Source organism: Chinchilla lanigera, unplaced genomic scaffold, assembly GCF_000276665.1.
Source record: "Chinchilla lanigera isolate Chin_1 unplaced genomic scaffold, ChiLan1.0 scaffold00032, whole genome shotgun sequence".
NCBI lineage: Eukaryota > Metazoa > Chordata > Mammalia > Rodentia > Chinchillidae > Chinchilla > Chinchilla lanigera.
The window spans coordinates 7,148,345-7,166,126 of record NW_004955433.1 but is presented as its reverse complement, the minus strand read 5'-3'; the positions used below and the strand labels follow the sequence as shown (position 1 = coordinate 7,166,126).

The window sequence follows — 17,782 nt, the reverse complement described above, 5'->3', positions numbered from 1 at the left end:
ATTAGTACATCCTGTGCTTCTGAAAGCAGCCCTCCTCTGAGTCTGAGAAGAGGCTGTGAGAGGTTCTTGGTAGAGGAAAATAGTAGCTTCAACCTCTGCCCCTGGGGCTTGTTTATCTGGGCTGGAGGCATGCCCTATTGAAGAATTCCCACCCTGAGAAGAAAGGGTAAGGCTGGGGCATCTGAGTATTTAGTAAGTGCCCCAGAGGTTGCCAGCATTGGAGTCACTTGACTGAGAAAATGAACAATTTACTTTTGTTAGGATACAATAATATTTCTCTGCATCAGTAGAGAGCAGAGGTCTATATATGTGACTTTACATCTCTGAGCACTCTGGATTATTCTCCCCAAACACACACACACACACACACACACACACACACACACACACACACAGAGAGAGAGAGAGAGAGAGAGAGAGAGAGAGAGAGAGAGGGAGAGAGAAACTTGAGATGTCTTCTCTAGTCTTTCAGGGGTGTTATCACCCCATTGCAGACATCCTCTGGCATGGCTTTCCCCTGTCACCCCACTCACCCACTTACACACTAAGAATATTATGTGTTGATGCACCATGAAGGATGAAGAAGCTGTCTCACTTTTTCTCTCTCCATGGAATTGGGGTTCATCTTACTGGGGGGTGTACATATTGGGGCTCTTTCACGGCAAGCACTGGAAACCTAAACCAAGAAGTGAAGCCTTTGGCAAGATGAAAAAGTTCTGCAGATTGGTTTGCAACAATGTAAATATGCTTCCCACCAAACTGTACATTTTAAATGATTCTTTATTTTTACTCTGAGTTTCTCCTTGTAAGAGAAATCATGTGATTTCCTTCTCAGAGGGAAGTCGGATCAGGAGATGAAGGGAGGGGCTAGGGAGGAAAGGAATAGGGGATGAAAACAGAAGGAAATGGGGTGTGTTATGCACGTTACCAACACAACATAAACAATGTGAACATTATGCACTGCAAAGAAGTACAAAAAGTGGAAAGCATTCAAGAGATGGGTAGAGGGGGAGGGAGGGAAAGGAAAGGGAATGAGAAAAGGAACTAAGATATGTTACATGCATGTACCAACTTCCCACAAGGTATGTAACTATTACATACCGCAAGCATGTACTAATAAACTAAAGTAAAACTTTAAGATGGTTATGAGGGAGTGATGAGGGGACGAAGTTGGAAGCCTTGCACATTGTTGATGGGAATGAGACTTGTACAGCTGCTGTGGAAAACAGTCTTAAAATCCCTCAAAAAAATAAAAATAGAACTACCATATGGTCCAGCAATCCCACTTTTGGGTACATATCCAAAAGGATTGAAAACAAGATCTCAAAGAGATATTTGTATACCCATGTTCATGACAGCAGTATTCACCATAGCCAAGAAGTAGCAGCAATCTAAACGTCCATCTATGGATGAATGCTAAAAATGTAGTATATATATTGGGTGGAATATTACTAAGCCTTTAAAATGATGGAAATCCTGTTATGTGCTACATCATGGATGAAACTCAAGGACACTATGTTAAACAAAATAAACCAGTAATGGGGTTGGGGATATAGCTCAGTGGCACAAGTGCCTGCCTGGTAAACTCAAGGTCCTGAGTTTGATTCCTGGTACAAAAAAAAATAAAGTAAAATAAACCAATCACAAAAAAAGCAAATACTGTGTGATTCCATTTAGATATGAGCTCTCTAAAGTACTGGAGTTCACAGATACAGAAGGTACAAAGATGGTTGCCAGACAATGAAGCCAGGGTAAGTGGGGAGTTGTTTTTCAATGGCCTTACAGGTTCAGGCACCAGAGATGTCCAGCAGTGTGCCGGTGGTTGGCAATATTATACTGTACACCTGGAAATGTTGGGAAGATGAATTTTATGTCATTTTTTTGCCACTATAGAAAAAACAGATTGTGCAAAATATCGCCATGTCAGTAAATCATCCAACATCAAAAGTATGATTAAAATTGCAAATTTTCTTATGTATATTATATCACGATTAAAAATGTTTGTAAATGGTTTAAGACAAAAGGAAAATGTAAGAATGATTTGGGGTGATTTGGGGAACTGATCAAGAAATTATTTGTTAGAAGAGAACAGAAATTTAAGGCTACAAATTTTACTTTCTCAGTAAGGAAATCCTAAAAGGGACAAAAGAAATCAGGTTATCCTTCTCCAGAGGGTCAGGTGAGATACCTGAAGCCCTCTTCTGCCTTTGGACATGGACACCTGCCCTTGATGCTTTGTGGCTCAGCTTCTCCACCTGGCCTTTTGGGGGCAGGAGCAGTTAGTTAATTAACCTTTGTATGGGTTGGTTTTTTATTGCTGTGACCAAAGTTTGTACAACCTGCAAATTAAAGGACAAATATTTTATTCTGGTTGATGGTTTCAGGGGTTCAAGCCATGGACTGCTGGGCTCCAAGGCAGGAACATCATGGTGGAGCAAAGCTGCTCAGCTCATGGCATCACAGAAGCTGAGCAGGGAAACAGTGCCAGAGATGAAGGGGCAGAGACCAGATATAGACCCCAAGGTCACACCCCTATGACCAACCCAGACACACCCAGAAGTGTGTTTTACTAATCCCCTGGGCAGCTCTCAAGCCAAGCAAGTTGACAATGCAGTTTAATGGCTACAACTTTGTAAAAAAATTTCCTTTCTCCTTTTTCTTTTTTACTTCTTTTGTTTTGATAAAGTCATGAAAAAAATCAAAACCCCACATACCTTCCATATGGCGCCCTTCCTGGAGGCTGGCCAACTCCCCAGCTCCCTGAAGCTGGTATAATGCATATGCATGGGCCAAGAAGGCCGTCCAGCCACCCGCAGTGTGATCACAGCCTGTCGCCAAATGTGCCCATGTCAGCCAGCCCAGTACCGCCTCCCTCCCTGTCTGTCCCCAAATCTCCACTGTACTGTCAGGCCTGAATTAGCAGCACTCAAAGTAATTCCACAGGCACACAGGAGTAGAGATCACAGTGGGTGTGGATGGGCAGAGAAGAAGGTGGGTAGGAGGAGGTACTCTGCCTGCTGTGCATTCACAAAAGGCCTCAAACTTGGACTTGACATTTTCACCCAGTGAAGTTATGCATAGCCTCAGTAATGGACAAGAGAACTAAAAGAAGATCCTTACTTTCCAACTTTAAACGTGGGTCTCCTTGTCAGACCCCACTGCCTGGCATGTGCTGTGAATTAAGTTTTTAAAAAATAAATCCTATAATTACCTTGTGAATAACAAATTACATTGTAGGACATTGCCACCTATGGTAGAACACTAAAAACAGAATTAAGTTGGGAGATTATGAGTTGTTAGTATTCAAATCATAATTTCTGTAACGTTGTCTGTTTTGTCAAAAGTTCTGAATTGCCATTCTTTTGTCATAAATATTCTGACATTTTGCACTTGTTGGAATTATTTAGTGCAGAGTAAATTAGTGTGTTACATTTGCTTTAGTGTTAAAGTATTAATTTGTTCAAAGAAAACACTAAAGTATAGAACAATTTCTCTCGCTGTGCTTTAGCATTTCTTCTTCATGTTTTAATGCACAGAAAGGATCAAGAGGCATAAAGGTTATCTAGGTCTCTTGACTCCTGAGAGTCTTGTGAACATGACTGAGAGATACTTTGCTGGAACCAAGGCTGAGTCACACACGATCCCTACCATCCCTACCCTCTGCTGCTCACAGGGTGGGAGGGAGTAAAGTGTGGCTGTAAGCAGCCAAGACTGGAGGCAAAAGGAGAGCTGTGCAGATGGGGGAGTGACCGATGGTGATGGCCTTTTTGTGGAGCCCTGAAAGAGGAAACTAAACGTGGCATTACGGATCTGAAAGGAGGCAGGGGTCCCATGACTCCTAACCCCTTCTTTTGGTGTCAACCAAGGCACAGGAGGAGGATCTCTCCTTGCAGCACACTGATGTCACGTTAACAATCAAACCAGAAGGGGTGGGGAGTGAGGGGTAAGAAGTCACTGCAGAGAAAAAGGGTGAAGGCTCAGGTGGAAGAAGTGGCCTGAGCAAAAGTAGGAAACCTGGAAATCTCAGATGTGAACCCCCTCCTTTAATGAGCATGGATTTGCTCCCTGCCTTACCCCTCACTGAATTCGCTTGCTCATGGGGCATTGGCCCAACTCCAGGCTTGAGCACATGACCCAGTTTTGGTCAATCAGCATGTTATATGGTGTTCGTCCCAGTGATTGGCTCAGGGATAAGCACATGACCCAGGGAACCCAATGAGATTCAATCTCCAGAATGTCATCAGAACAATCAAAAAAATATATGTGTTAGGGACTGCCACTGATACTGGTTGGGGTCAGCTTGTGTCAGTGAAACCAGAGGACAGGAAAACTGAGAAGTGGAGGAAACTCCCTTCATGAGTGTTCACCAAGAGGGGTGCTGGAAATAGGGGAAAATATGAGTTGGAGGAGGTCTTGGAGGCCATCTACTTTAGAACAAGGAGCCATGCAGGCAAGAAGAGATTTTTCTGTTAGATCTTCCAACCTCAGCAGAATGAAGCAAAAGGTTCTCTTCCATCTGCCTCGGAAAGTGGTATTCATTGACTGGCATGGCTGCCCCTCTTGGCCGGAACTGGAGGAGGAGGCAGTGCTCACACTGAGAGGAAAGCCAGAAATTGGATTTCCCTCACTCTTCCTGTCTCCTGGAGGGCGGTCCCATTCAAGGCTTCCAGCTGTGCCTCAAGACCCAACTGATGCATGCAAGCCTCTCATCCTGGACCCAGCCACCTGGCCTTTCACAGTCTTAGGTGCAATGTGGCCACTGCTTTGCCCTATTTTTGTCTCCAGGGAAATGCACCCCTTATTAATCCAAAGAAAAATGTGGAACCCCGTGTCATAAGCCTTTGGTCCCAATCCTGAGAGTCAGATAACTGGGCATCCTGCACCACATCCTACCACCCAGGAGACTGCTTCTCTACCCAGAGCAGTTTTCCATCTCCAACAGCTGACTCCACAGTCTGAGGCAGCTGTCCAACATTCAAGGAAGTCCTCCACCACCAAGAGCAGTCCCCTACAACCCAGGACAGTCCTTCATCACCCACAGCAGTCCACCATCTAAGGAAGCCCTCCATAATTAGGGCAGTCCACCAATGAATCAGTGCTGCCTGGTTTGGAGAAACACTCTGCTGCAGGCTTATTACCATGAGTCTTTCTAGATCAAATTAGCAATTCCAACACCAAGAAGAAGGCCTGCCTAGTGGGACTTTTGCATGAATCATTTAGTGGTATCACTTGGCATTGATGATAAGAGAAATACCTCCTCCCTTTCTTGCCAAGGGGTCACCCCAAAACATTCTGCAGCAGGTGGCTAGAGTTGGTTGGTGATGACCAGGAGCTTTGGTATTATACTAAAGTTCTGCCAGATCTGATCCAAACCCTGCCACAACCACTTGAAAGGGATACAACTTTTCAGCCTGTAAGATTCAGTGCCCACAGATGTCCAGTGAGGATCCTTGGGATGACAGTGGCCTCACAGCAGTATCATCCATCAATCAGCAAGTTGCAAATGTTCAGTTTACATTTGGTGCTTTAGCACCCTTCATTCCAGGATAACACTCTAAGGTAGATCCTAATAGTTCTCCCTATTCTACACATGAGTACCCTGAGATGAACACATTCCTCCCAGCTGGTAAGTGGCAGAGCTATGGCTTGAAGCTAAGTCAGTCTAGCTACTCCTTTACTGTCCTCCCTGTATCCCACTGCCCCTGGCATGCTGAAGGGCTTCAGGAAAATTTGCCAAACCATCTTGAGGATAAACACAAGGTACTGGGAGGCAAAAGTAGCAAATGGCTGGTGGTGCTGAGTTAAAACCCTGGAGAACAGAGCTTGCCCAGGAAGATGGAAGAAGGCCACACAGCAGTCCAGAGCAGGGCAGAGTCTGCAAACACCACCGCTTACCCAGAAGAATCAACAAACTGAGGACAGTGTCCTACATAGCTTGCAATCCCGCAGGGTCCTCCACCTCACCACAATCCCCCATCCTTCTATCTAGTACCCTAGTGCTAGCTACAGCCTCTAGGGCTGGAACTGTCCTGGAAGGAGACAGACACCCCTTTTCCAGAACTGGCATGCTTATCCCTGTTGCTATTTGATAAGTACATCCAGGTTTCTGTGTGGCATCCCTGGGCCACCTTACATGTGGCAAATCAAATGCTCTGACCCTACGTACACCCACTTCAGCATCCTCCGCCTCTTTGCCTTCCTCTGTAAGACTCGGGGGAGAAATTGAGACTTCATCCCTGGCAGACCAAAATGAGCTCTGCAAATGATCCGCACTGTCCCCCTCGCCTCGCTCTTCCTGGGTCCAAGCAACAGAGCAAGGAAGAAGGACAAGGCCCGGCCAGACAGGCAGCACGGCACAGACGGGCGCCTACAGGGCTTGCTCATATTTAAAACTTCCTTTCATATATTTTTAATAAAACAACTGATACAAATTCAAAACCAACTTCATAAATCAAACATTATTCAATGTTGGCGGCTTCAAGGTTTCCCCGGCGCTTGGCTGGGAGCATGCAGTTCTCCCAGACGGGGGCTTTGCACTGGAGCGCTTGAGGTTTTGTGAAAGGTTTATTGGATTTCATAGTCCCTTAAGGGGAAACCCTTTAAATGTCTTTGCAATTATAAGTCTAATAACACTTTCAGCCCTTGGACACAGCCTTGACTTGACAGAGATAAGGAACTAGAAGTTGCTCAGTCAATACCAAGCTATTAATCTCTGTCACCTCGCTGTCACCGCAGCTCAGGAAAACAATGTCGTTTCTTGACCTAGGTGAAGGCATGGAGTGATTTTATTCAGAATGTCAGCATTCATCAAACCAGATTTTGTCACCCCTCACTCCCCTGAAGAACTCCCAGTTCTTCATCCTGCTTGAGCTAACACCCTTCCAATGGAAAGAGTTTCTTTCAGTCTTGGCCTATTATTATTACTGAGCACTTACTCAAGTGTAAAAAGCCTTTAAGAATAAAGTTTTTCCTCCTATAAAAAGTCCTGGCAGCTAAATCACTTTCTGCTGCTCTTTAGCGACCCAAGCCAAGGACAGCTGGAAATTACCAAATGCTGTGTTTGTTTACATATTCAAATGAAGGTTAATTTTTATCCTGTCTCAACTCAAATTTGATTAGGGTGGGGGGGTGTTCCTCCTCCCTCAGTAGTATATTTATATCAGCATCCTCCTCCTTGACCTTGGAAGAAACCCAAGATATTGCTTAAAAGGAAAGCCAACAAAAGTCCTAAAGAAAAACCAACCAGGAAAAATCAGACGCTCCTGACAGGGTTTCCGGCTGGCCTCATTCTGCAGTCAGGATGACACCAAATGCCTGTTCTGCCCAGCTGGAGCCTCACCTCTCTGGCACAGGGCAGGGTTAAGAGATGTTGGTGGGTACCTACCCTAAAGCACCTGGTGCCACCGAAGCAAGAGAGCTGCCTGTCAGGCTCCCGAAGACATGGATCTGCCCGTGGGCAGCCGCCCAGAAAGGAGGCTGGGAGACTCGACACTCTGGAGTCTTTGGACATCATGGAACCCTCAGGCACTATGGTGGTAGGGAGAGGATCAGGCAGGCTCCCGTCCCTATGCTTCCCCCTGTTCCTGTTTCATGCGGAGCACCCCTGGACCAGAATTCATTCGGACTACATTGGAACTCTGTGAAGTCTTGGGTTAGTATAAAGAACAGCCATGGAAACGCGTTTCTGCCTTTGCTAGAAACTAGAGCTAAGTACTTTGCCCTAGTGCTGGTAAATAGTTTCTAACTAAGGATCCAGAATAAATAGTAATATGATTTCAAAAACCAACCAAACCAGACAACAGAAGCATCAAAAGTCTATTTCTCACCAGGCGTGGTGGTGCACGCCTATAATCCCAGCACTCAGGAGGCTAGGCAGGAGGATCATTGTGAGTTTGAGACCAGCCTGGGCTACAAAGTGAGCTCAAGGCCAGCTTGAACTGCATAGCGAGACCCTGTTTCAAAAAGACAAAAAAAAAAAAGTATTTCTCTAAGAAAAGTATGAGAGTTTTCATTTTTTACTGCGGGTGCCAGGCAGCTCAAATCCAAATTACCTATTAAAACTGGTACTCAGCATGAATCACTCATCTCCTTCTCTAGGTGCCCTCTGCAGCTCAGGGCCCACACATGAACAAAGCACAGAGATTAAGAGCAGGAACTCAGAGCCAGACCATCCCAGAACACCCAACTCATCCCAGTTTGCCTGGAGCTTTCCTGGTTTTAGCATTGAAAATCTCACCTACCAGGAAACTCCTCAGTTTCTAGGCAAACCAGCATGTTGGTCACCCTACAGGTTCACCCACCAGCCTGCCACTTACTAGCTATCACCTTGGACAGTTTACCTAAATAACTTGTGCCTCAACTTCCTCAAACTTTAAGCTGGGGTTAAGAACAGACCTACCTCCTGGTGTTGATGTAAGTCTTAAGCATTTTGGGAAAGCACACAGGACAGCAGTAACTGGTGTGCAGAATAAACTATCTGTGTTTATTTTAAAAATGCTACCCTCAACTGCTTCCTGCTCAAGTTGGGGAAATTTCTTATTTACAAAAAGAAATCCACAAAACAAAAACTTCTCCTGAGACACACAGACAAGAGGGGTTGTCCTGAGCAAGGAGACTATCTCTGAGCCTTTCTAAGATAAAATGGAGACACCACTACAGGAAAGACCCAGGGCTGTGTATGACGCAGGACAAGCCCTCTGCCCAGACAGGGGGACAGAGCCCACCCACCCAGATGTCTCCCTGACACTAGAGGTTTTCAAGGCCAGAGAGTGGCTTGAATTAGGATTTCAGCCAGATCCTTGCTTCTAAAAAGTGTCACTGTCCATTCCTGCTTAGGACCAGACTGTGGTTACTGGGTGGAGAAAGGGCAGAGCCCTGGGGTTTTCTCTGGGGATGAGTCCCTACCTCCACAGGCCTCTGCCGCTCACCTGAGACAGAACCAGAGCTCACCTCCTTGGAGCTGAGCCAAGGAATTCTCACTTTCACACACAGCTGGCCATGCCAAGATACCCAGGTGGTACGGGCCAAGAACCTGACTAAAGATAGCGTCCCCCACAGCATATTTGTTTTATGAGGCAGCCACTACATTCGCAGCCCAAGGTGAGCCAGTTCTTTCCTCTAGGAACCTATTCTCTATCCTTCATCAAGCACTTGCTTCTGCCTTTAATTGCTTTATCTTTTTCTCCTTCCAAGTGAGAGGCAAAGCTTTTCCAAGGCAAGGAGCAACCACTCAGCCCCAGCCCCAGGCTGGCCCTTTAGACACCCTCAAGTCTCCATGATCCACAGGAGACACTCAATAGCTTTACAGTCCAGCTTGGTAGTCACTAGGGACAATGTGGCTACTGAAATGAATTAACATTAAGTTGAAATTACAGTTCCTCCATGACAGGAGCCATGCTTGCTCAATAGCTGCATATGGTCAGTGGCTACCACATTGACTGACACAGACATACATGCTTTGCATCTTCACAGAAAGCTTTACCAGATTGTGCTGATCTAGAACATTTGGAGATTAAAAGGGTGGTAAACGGAGACCCAGCCTCTTTGAAGCTATAACCTCTAGGATCTTGGGACTTTAAGATTGAGAGAGTCCACAATTGGCCTGACAGGCTCCAGTGGTTGCGATGATCCAGAACAGCTTCCATATCTTAGAAGTTTCCTGATGTCACAAGTAAAGACTGATTTTGAGAGAGGGACTTCTGCAAAGATGTTATAAGCTAAGCTTCGCCAGTTGCTAAGATCTAGCCACTTCTCCTCCCAGTGTGACATGGTATGATGGGAAGATGGCAGGAGAAAGGCATGGAACAAATGCTGGGCATGGTGGCACATGCCTATAATCCCAGCACTCAGGAGGCTGAAGCAGGAGGATTGTTGCAAGTTTAAGACCAACCTGGGCTACAAAGTGAGGACAAGGCTGGCCTGAACTGCAGAGCGAGACCCTGTTTCAAGATAACAAAAAAAAAAGACATGGAACACAGGAAATCCATCTGGAGAGCTAATAGGAGTGTGCTTCCCACTCTTAAATCCCTGCCTGATGGTGACCTTTGCCTTTTGTCCCTGGAGCTCATGCTACAATATGGCCTTCAGCATCTCCACGGACACTGAAGACAGAGAATGTACTAGCCCTCTCACCATACCCAACATTATTCAGTCAGCAGACAAACACAAAAAGGAAATCTAGATTTCAGCACGGGGTAAGAACTAGGAGACTGTAACAGAGCAACAAACTAGGAAACTAGGTACTGCTAGTGGCTGAGACTCTAGACTCAAACTTCAAAGTGGAGACTCCCTGTAGCCTCTCCAAATATACTGAGGAATGACCCAGATTCAACTCCTGTAGAATCCATCAGAGGGGAGCATCCGGCCAGAGTGGACTCCACTCTGACCCTGTCACCCAAGGCCACAGAAGCCATAAGACCCAGTGTAAAGTTAGGTAGAGGACTGCAAGAAACCTGTGTATGTCTTGAAAATCAATACAGACTTTATTTATGAAATAATGACAGTAGCCAGCCTTTGCATAACGGTTTGGCTTTTATAAGAAACTTCCACATAGAGTGCTTCATTTCTGTCAAGGGCCCTGGGAGGTCATTACTATCCCTGTTTTCTAGTTAGAAAATATGAGGATTAGTTTGGGTTAAATACTTGTTCTTATCCAACTGGGTAGAAAGTCAGCTGGCCTCCTTTAGCTTCTAAATCACTGTTAAGTTAACAAAGGGAAGTTGGCTCTGAGAGGCAAGAAACTAGTAATATTTTCCAACAATACTATTAACTGGCAACATTCCTTGAATATTATCGTATACCTGCTAGGAAGCTAAACATTCCACAAGCACTTGTTCAATCCTCTCCACAATCCTAAGGGACATGCACTGTGAGCCACCCAATTTTATGGCTGGAAAACCTAAAACTTAGAGAAGTTCACCAACTTGCCCAGAGTCACACAGTTAGGAAGCAGAAAAGATGGAGATTCACTCCAATTTGTAGTTAGAAGCTAGGTTTATAGGCCACATTATGGGGTCATAATCTTTGCAAGTTTGAATGAGGGAAGTGAAAATTCAATAGAAAATGTCAAAGAACAAATTAGCTTCTATAATAACTTCTAAATGACCCAACTGAGCAGCTCTCTGAATGCTCAGATGATTAAAGATGTGGTCAAGTGTTTCCTTTGGCAGAAGAAAATTGCCTTTGTCTTGAGAAACATTTTCTCTCCCTCTTGCTCACCAGGGTGAGACCATGGTGAGAGACCTGGTGGAAGAGAGCCCACAAAGGCACAAGGTGAGAGATGATGAGGCATCTTTGACCAGGTAACATGTCAGCACCTAGGGTCCCCATTCCCCAAAGCCGGCCCACAGAGAGTTGGGCCAGACAGCATCCTGTTCTGCCAGCTGCAGCTCCAGGTAGGGCCATTGGGCCTGGTTCTTGTGGTCCACAGCTCATAAATCAGCCCCTGAGCCTGCTGCACAATTGCAATGCATCTCTTTCAAGCAGCTCTGAGAAAAATGGCTCCATCTGCTCACTGGTAGGTAATAAATAAAACAGAATTGGAGCAAAATGGATGGAAAGCAATTTTTGGAAGATGAATTTCCAAAAGAGGTGGCTACCATTTGTGCACCTCTTCTGGTGCTAAGAATGGCTGTCTGAGACCCTGCCAGGACTCAGGGCTAGAGGAGGCCCTACTGGGCAAGAGAGAAGGGTAGTACCCAGATGAAGGGCTGGCCAGGAAATGGCTCTCACAAAGAGCTTTCCATTCCTGGGTCCTCCTCTCCTTTTTCTCTGTCTTTCTCCTTCACCTTCTCCTTCACCGCCATAATAATTGCCATCATCATCATATCATGTGAATCGGCTGATTGCCTTTGAAGTCTTCCTCAGGGCCGACACTGTGCTGAAATCTGGAAATCTTTATCTCCTCTCAAGTCTTATGGAGGCTGTCCTAAGACCACAAAACCCTCCCCCTGGTATTCTCTATGGCCCTTGCTTTATTTTTGTTTTTCTTCATAGATCTTTAAGTATATTTTTATTTCTATTTTATATGCAATAATTCCACATGTTTATGGGGTTTAATGTGACATTTCAATTCAGGTGTACAATGTGTAATGGTCAGATTGGGATAATTGGAGTCTATCACCTCAAATATCTATCATTTCTCCGCACTGAGAACACGCAAAATTCTATAGCTTTGATCACCTTCTAATATACTCAATAATTTATTCTCACTGCATGTCTCTCCCATCTGGAACAGATGCTACTTTTCTACTACTCTATTCCCAGAGCTGAGAACAGTCAGTTGGGGCTCAATGAGGATTTGCTGAATGAGTATATGAATGAAAGAATGAGAGATCCCCCAGAATTCCACACAATGAGTATGTGCTGAATGAATGTACGAATGAAAGAATGAGAGATCCTCTAGAATTCTCACAGCCCTGTGAAACAGATCTATCCTGTGCCCCTCTTTCCACTCTCATCTCCCCAACCACCCCGCCTGACCTCTCTGCATTTCACACACATCCCATTGAGTTGCAATTCCCCACAATTGTAGCTTGCGGCCTCTGGTCTTGGGGTGTGCTGCTCCTCCTATCTGACATGCTCCAGAGCCCCCAAGGCAAGCACCAGCTCTTCCTCGGGTCCTGTTCTCTGACATCCACAGCAGCTGTCTCTGTTGTTCCTCTAGCCCTCTTGCAAAATGCTTCTCTGACTTTGATTATATGCATTCACTTGTGAACTTGTGGGGTGGACATCTGCCTGAGGTTCCCAGGGTAGCAGATTTGTCCCAATCACCATCTAGCCCCAGAACTTAGTGTGGGGCTGGCTCTGAGTAGGTGCTTAAGAAATATTCTCAATCCTTTTTGTAGATGAGGAAATTGAGGGAAGGACCTGTATCTAAATCCAAAGCCCATAGACTGAGGCACTATCCTATGCCATCCTATGAGTTTCCCCGATTCTTGGTGAGGTCAAGCATGTCTACACCCAGACCTATCACCTGCCCCGTTTTCCTGGTGACTGACCTCAGCTCTCCTTTAAAGTCAGTGCTTCTTTATTTGCATATCCAGCATCTCTGGACCATGCACTGTTCTAGAAAACATGGTCAAGGGAGAAAAGGTCCTAGCACTCATGGAGCTTCATCCTGCTGCACAGAGGACACAAGTAAGGGGCCAAGAGACGGAGGGAGGGAAAGGGGAGGGAGGGGAGGTAGAAGCTGTGCTGTGCACATGCACCAACTCCCCGTAATGAATGTAATTATTCTGTACTGCAAACATGCACTAATAAATATAAAATAATTTTTAAGAAAACAAAGCCAAAGAAATTTCAGAGCAGGATAAATGCTTTGAAAATGATAGAAATGAGTGATGTCCAGAGAGTGGTAGTGAGGTTAATGCCACTTAAGATAAAGTGTTCGGTGTCATTTTCCTACCTTCGCTTTCCCTGCAACCAGTGAACCCCTCTTAAGCTGCTTCACAGGCAGCTTTTAAGTGACCCTCTCTGTGTAGGCTGATCCTTAGCATGGGCCCCGAGAACGAGATCCTGTGTCCATCAGAGCAAGGAACAGAATGAGAAATAGGAGCCCTGCTAGCCCTGGGTCAGAGCTCATAGTTCAGCCTTGTGTCTGTCTCGTGTCTGTAAAGTCCTAGTGTAGCTGACATACCTGTGATGGATCAAGCCCAGAAACTGTCTACAGCACAGACAGGAACTCTTCCATGGTCTGTCCATCTGATCTCTGGTCATATGTGGATAATTTAGAGTTGAGGTTTTACCTGTAATGCAGTGTCCTACATGAGCTTACAATGAATCTATCTAATGTGTCTGAAGAGTTCACTGAATGGAGCTACAATTTCAGTAGAGCACAAGGAAGTACAGCTTTAGGCCAAGGGAAATGTACCAAAAGGGGCCCTCTGGCAATGAAGAACTGCCTGCTTTCCACCCCTCTTCCCGACTAACCTCACCAATCCAGATCATAAACAGAAATGTTACCTATCTGCACACACATATACAATCTGAATTATGATCAATACTTATCCTAATAAATTAGAATGAGACACTCTATCCTTAGCTAATGAGAAAAAACCCTTCCTGCATGTATCCCTTAAAATCTTAGAGCTCTCTCCTTTTCATACCATGAGACTCAGTGGTGAAAATCAATCTCAGATCAAGGTGAGCTCTTTTCAGCATGACTTTCAAGCGCTCAAGTTCTTTTGGAACCTCCCTGTCAAAATCTCATCATGGGCCCGGGGCTATAGTTCAGTGGAGGAGCACTTGTCTAGCAGGTGTGGGACTCTGGGTTTGATCCCCAGCACCACAAAAGGAAAAAAATCTCATGGTGTTATAGCATTATTTATTCACACAGTCATTAAGGAAAATACCAAGCACTTACTATGTACCAGGCTTTGTGTTAAACACTTAGCATAAAGAGTGGGGGAAATGAACCCAAACACTTCTGCCTTGTTTGAGCTTCCACTGTACCAGGAAAAGCAGACAAATAATGAATATAATAAGCAAGCAAGGAAGTTGTACAATTATTGAAAAAGAAGTCATTCCTGTGGGACTGGAGAATTCTAGAAGAGGGGACTTCAACTTTAAATGGATGGTGGGGGGCCTCATTCAGAAGGTGAGTGAGGACAGGAGTCAGTAAGAGAGGGAACCATGTGGTCATCCAGGAGAAGAGGATTCCAGGCAGAGGCATGAGCACAGCAAAGGCCCTTGAGAAAGGACAGCGAGGAGGCCAGGGTGGGTGATGACGATAATAGCAAAGAAAGGGGTGAGAAGTGGTGGGGCCAAGATTGGAAGGACCTTGTGGCCAGTGGGAGAATTGAGGTTTTATCTGGTAAAAGTGGGATGTCACAGGAGGGTTTCAAAGAAAGGCAAATGATGGTTTGAGTTACAATGTAAAGATATCTCTCTAGCTGAAATGTTCAGGACAGACTATCGAGGGTGTGGGTAGATCAAGGATTGAATCAAGGAAGTCTGTTATTAAAAGACCACTGTAAAAACTCCATAGAAAGACATTGGCTGGTGGAAAGGATGGTAGTAGAGGAGATGATGGTACAAAGTACTCAGATTCCAGATCTACTGTGCTCGCTGAAGAACTGAATATGGGATGTGAAACACAGACTCAAGAATGACTCTAAGATTCTTGACCTGCCCAATGGATATATTGAGTTGACAACAAATGAGACTGGGAAAACTGAAAGGAGCAACTTTGTATGGTAAAGAGGTCAGTTCAGGACAGGGTAATAATATGTCTTTTGGGGCTACATTTACAAATATTTGCCACACTTTCCCATTCACAGATGTCAGGATGGAACTTGATTTGGGCAATGAAATGTGAGCAGATATTTGAAGGAGCAGCCTGCGGCTTACTGTATTTTCTATTCTGCTTTGCACTGTGACCGGCGATGTTCCAGATGGAAGCTGGTTTACCAGCCTGAATCCTGGCGTGATGATGACATGGTGCAGAACATAAGGAATATGTAGTATGAGTGAGAAAGAAACCTTTGGGGGATATGCCGCAGAGATTGGAGGTCATAGTTAACAAAGCTTAACCTAGTCTCTCCTGTCTGATAAAGCATCCTGGTGGGAATGTGAAGCCTGCACCTAGGGTCCTGCGCTCACTTCAACAGCACATATACTAAGACCTAGGGTCCTTACCATTTAGAGGTGATGAGAGGAAGAGACTGAAGAAGCATCTGAGAGGGAGTGGACAATGTGATGGAGGAGTCAGGAGAGGGCTGGAAGAAAACGCACCAAAGAATAGAGGCAATTAATGGTGACCAACCCTGTGACAGCTCAACCAAGACAAGGACTCAGAAGTGACCGATGGATTTGGTAACGGGGAAGTCACTGGCAATTCTGTCAATGACAATGCTGATGGGCTTGTTGGGGCAAAAGTCAGATTGGATTTGGTTCAAAAGAAAATGAGAGGAAAGGAATTGGGACCCCAAATATAGACAGCTCAAGGGCTTATGCTGCAGAAGTGAGTAGAGAAATGAGGCTGTAGCTAATAAGGTAAATGGGGGCAAGATATTTTAAGTAGGGAGAAATAACAGTGTTGCTTGTGTGCTTTAGGGAAAAATCCAGTAAACAGGGAAATTCTGAAGCAGTAGGAGATAGAGGAAAAATCACTGGAGAAGGGACTATGAAGAAGCAAGAAGAGATGTGGTCCCGTGCACAAGGAGAGGTACTAGCTTCACAGAGGAGGAACAGGGTACTGCTCTGTGGTAACAGAGCACAAGGGCACAGGGCCTGGCCCACTCTAAAATCAGAGGATTCTTTGGTTTGATTAAATGATTTTTCACCCACTTCCAGTTAATCAAATAATAGTGTTTCAGCAATGCAGGTTTACTTCTGCAGATGATTTTTTTCTTTTTATCTCAAACTTTATTCAAAGCTCCTATGGCTCACTGCCCCGGCCACTGCCAAGCTATACACAGGAGGACAAGGCCTAGTTCTGCGATACCTCTTCTCCTGTTATCTTCTGGATCCTGGCTCTTCTAGCTGAGAAGAAGAGTGATCATAGTCGTTTTCCCCCTCACAGTTCTGCTGATTCATGGATGTGGGGGACAGCCTAGTTCAAGTTAGTTCTCTTGGAAACTGTAGATTCCATCGAGGTGTTCATAGAGCCAGGTTCAGCTTCACGCTGGCCTTGGGTGATCCAGGATCTCCCTCAAAACAAATGGAACCTCTCCCCTTGGTCTGTTTGTAGAACCACTCTCAAGCCTTTCTAGGTCATTTACATGGCCCAACAGCATCAGGACACCCAAGGCCTTCTCTCCTGCTAGTGTCATGCTCTGCAGGCTTCTCATCTACAATGCCACAGCCGAGAACCCTAAACTTCCTCCTCCTTCCTGCTGTATTTTTCTCTATTGTCCTTTATCTGATAACATTTTGTTCCTTTTGCATATTTACTGACTCCTTCAGTTGTGCTGTAGGAGTCATGAGGCTTAGGATATTTTGTGATGTTGTGTTCACTTTAAATTCTCCTTGTCCTTTAGTACCTGGCACATAGATGATATTCAGTAAGCATGTGCTGACTATGAAAGAGAAAGAAAGGAAGAAAGGGAGGGAGGGAGGAAGGAAGGAAGGAAGGAAGGAAGGAAGGAAGGAAGGAAGGAAGGAAGAAAGGAAGGAAGAAAAAAGGGAAGGAAGGAGGGAGGGAGGGAGGGAGGAACTGTACCCAACTTCCTCTTGAGCATACTGGGGGTAGATTGTAATACTGATGGCCCCAATGAATCATGTTTCTCTATGGTATTATTAACCTTATAGAGGCCCTTTCCACATTGAACCTGGATTTGGCCATGTGGCTTGCTCTGGCCAATGAGATATTAACAAGAATCGCCTAAGCAGAAGCAAGACAAAGCCATCTCAGACCTTGCAGTCCCAGCCAAGCCCCTGATGACTATAGCCACAGACCCCATACCAATCTGGTGACCCACAGAAACATGAGTAGATATAATGACTAGTGTTTCAAACTACTACACATTGGGATAGCTTCTTAGGCAGCAATAGGTAACTATTATAGTACATATCATTTTTTGTAGCTTCCAACCTGATGGCACAAGATACTCCACAAAAGGACTTTTCAAGCAGCATCCATCTCTCTTCTCAGCAGTATCCAAACTCAGAAGTCTAGAGCTTCAACAAAGCTCCAATTCCTCTTTATGTGACCCCAACTGAAAAAGTCACTGTGATAGTTGATACAAATTAGTTCCCAGAAACTGTACCTACTACCCAAGCTGACCTTCCAGAAATAACCAGGGATATTTGCACATTTACTCTGCCAGAGCACAGAAGGGAG

At 45.1% G+C, this 17,782-nt stretch overlaps 1 long non-coding RNA gene across 1 annotated transcript in view; it reads right to left on the bottom strand.

Moving 5' to 3' along the window:
* Positions 1–553: 553 nt before the first annotated feature.
* Positions 554–17,782, bottom strand: part of LOC102011575 — a 53,186-nt gene continuing 35,957 nt past the window's right edge. The window contains exon 6 of the long non-coding RNA XR_001234705.1: positions 554–676. This is a non-coding gene — a long non-coding RNA (uncharacterized LOC102011575). The remainder of the gene's footprint in view (positions 677–17,782) is intronic.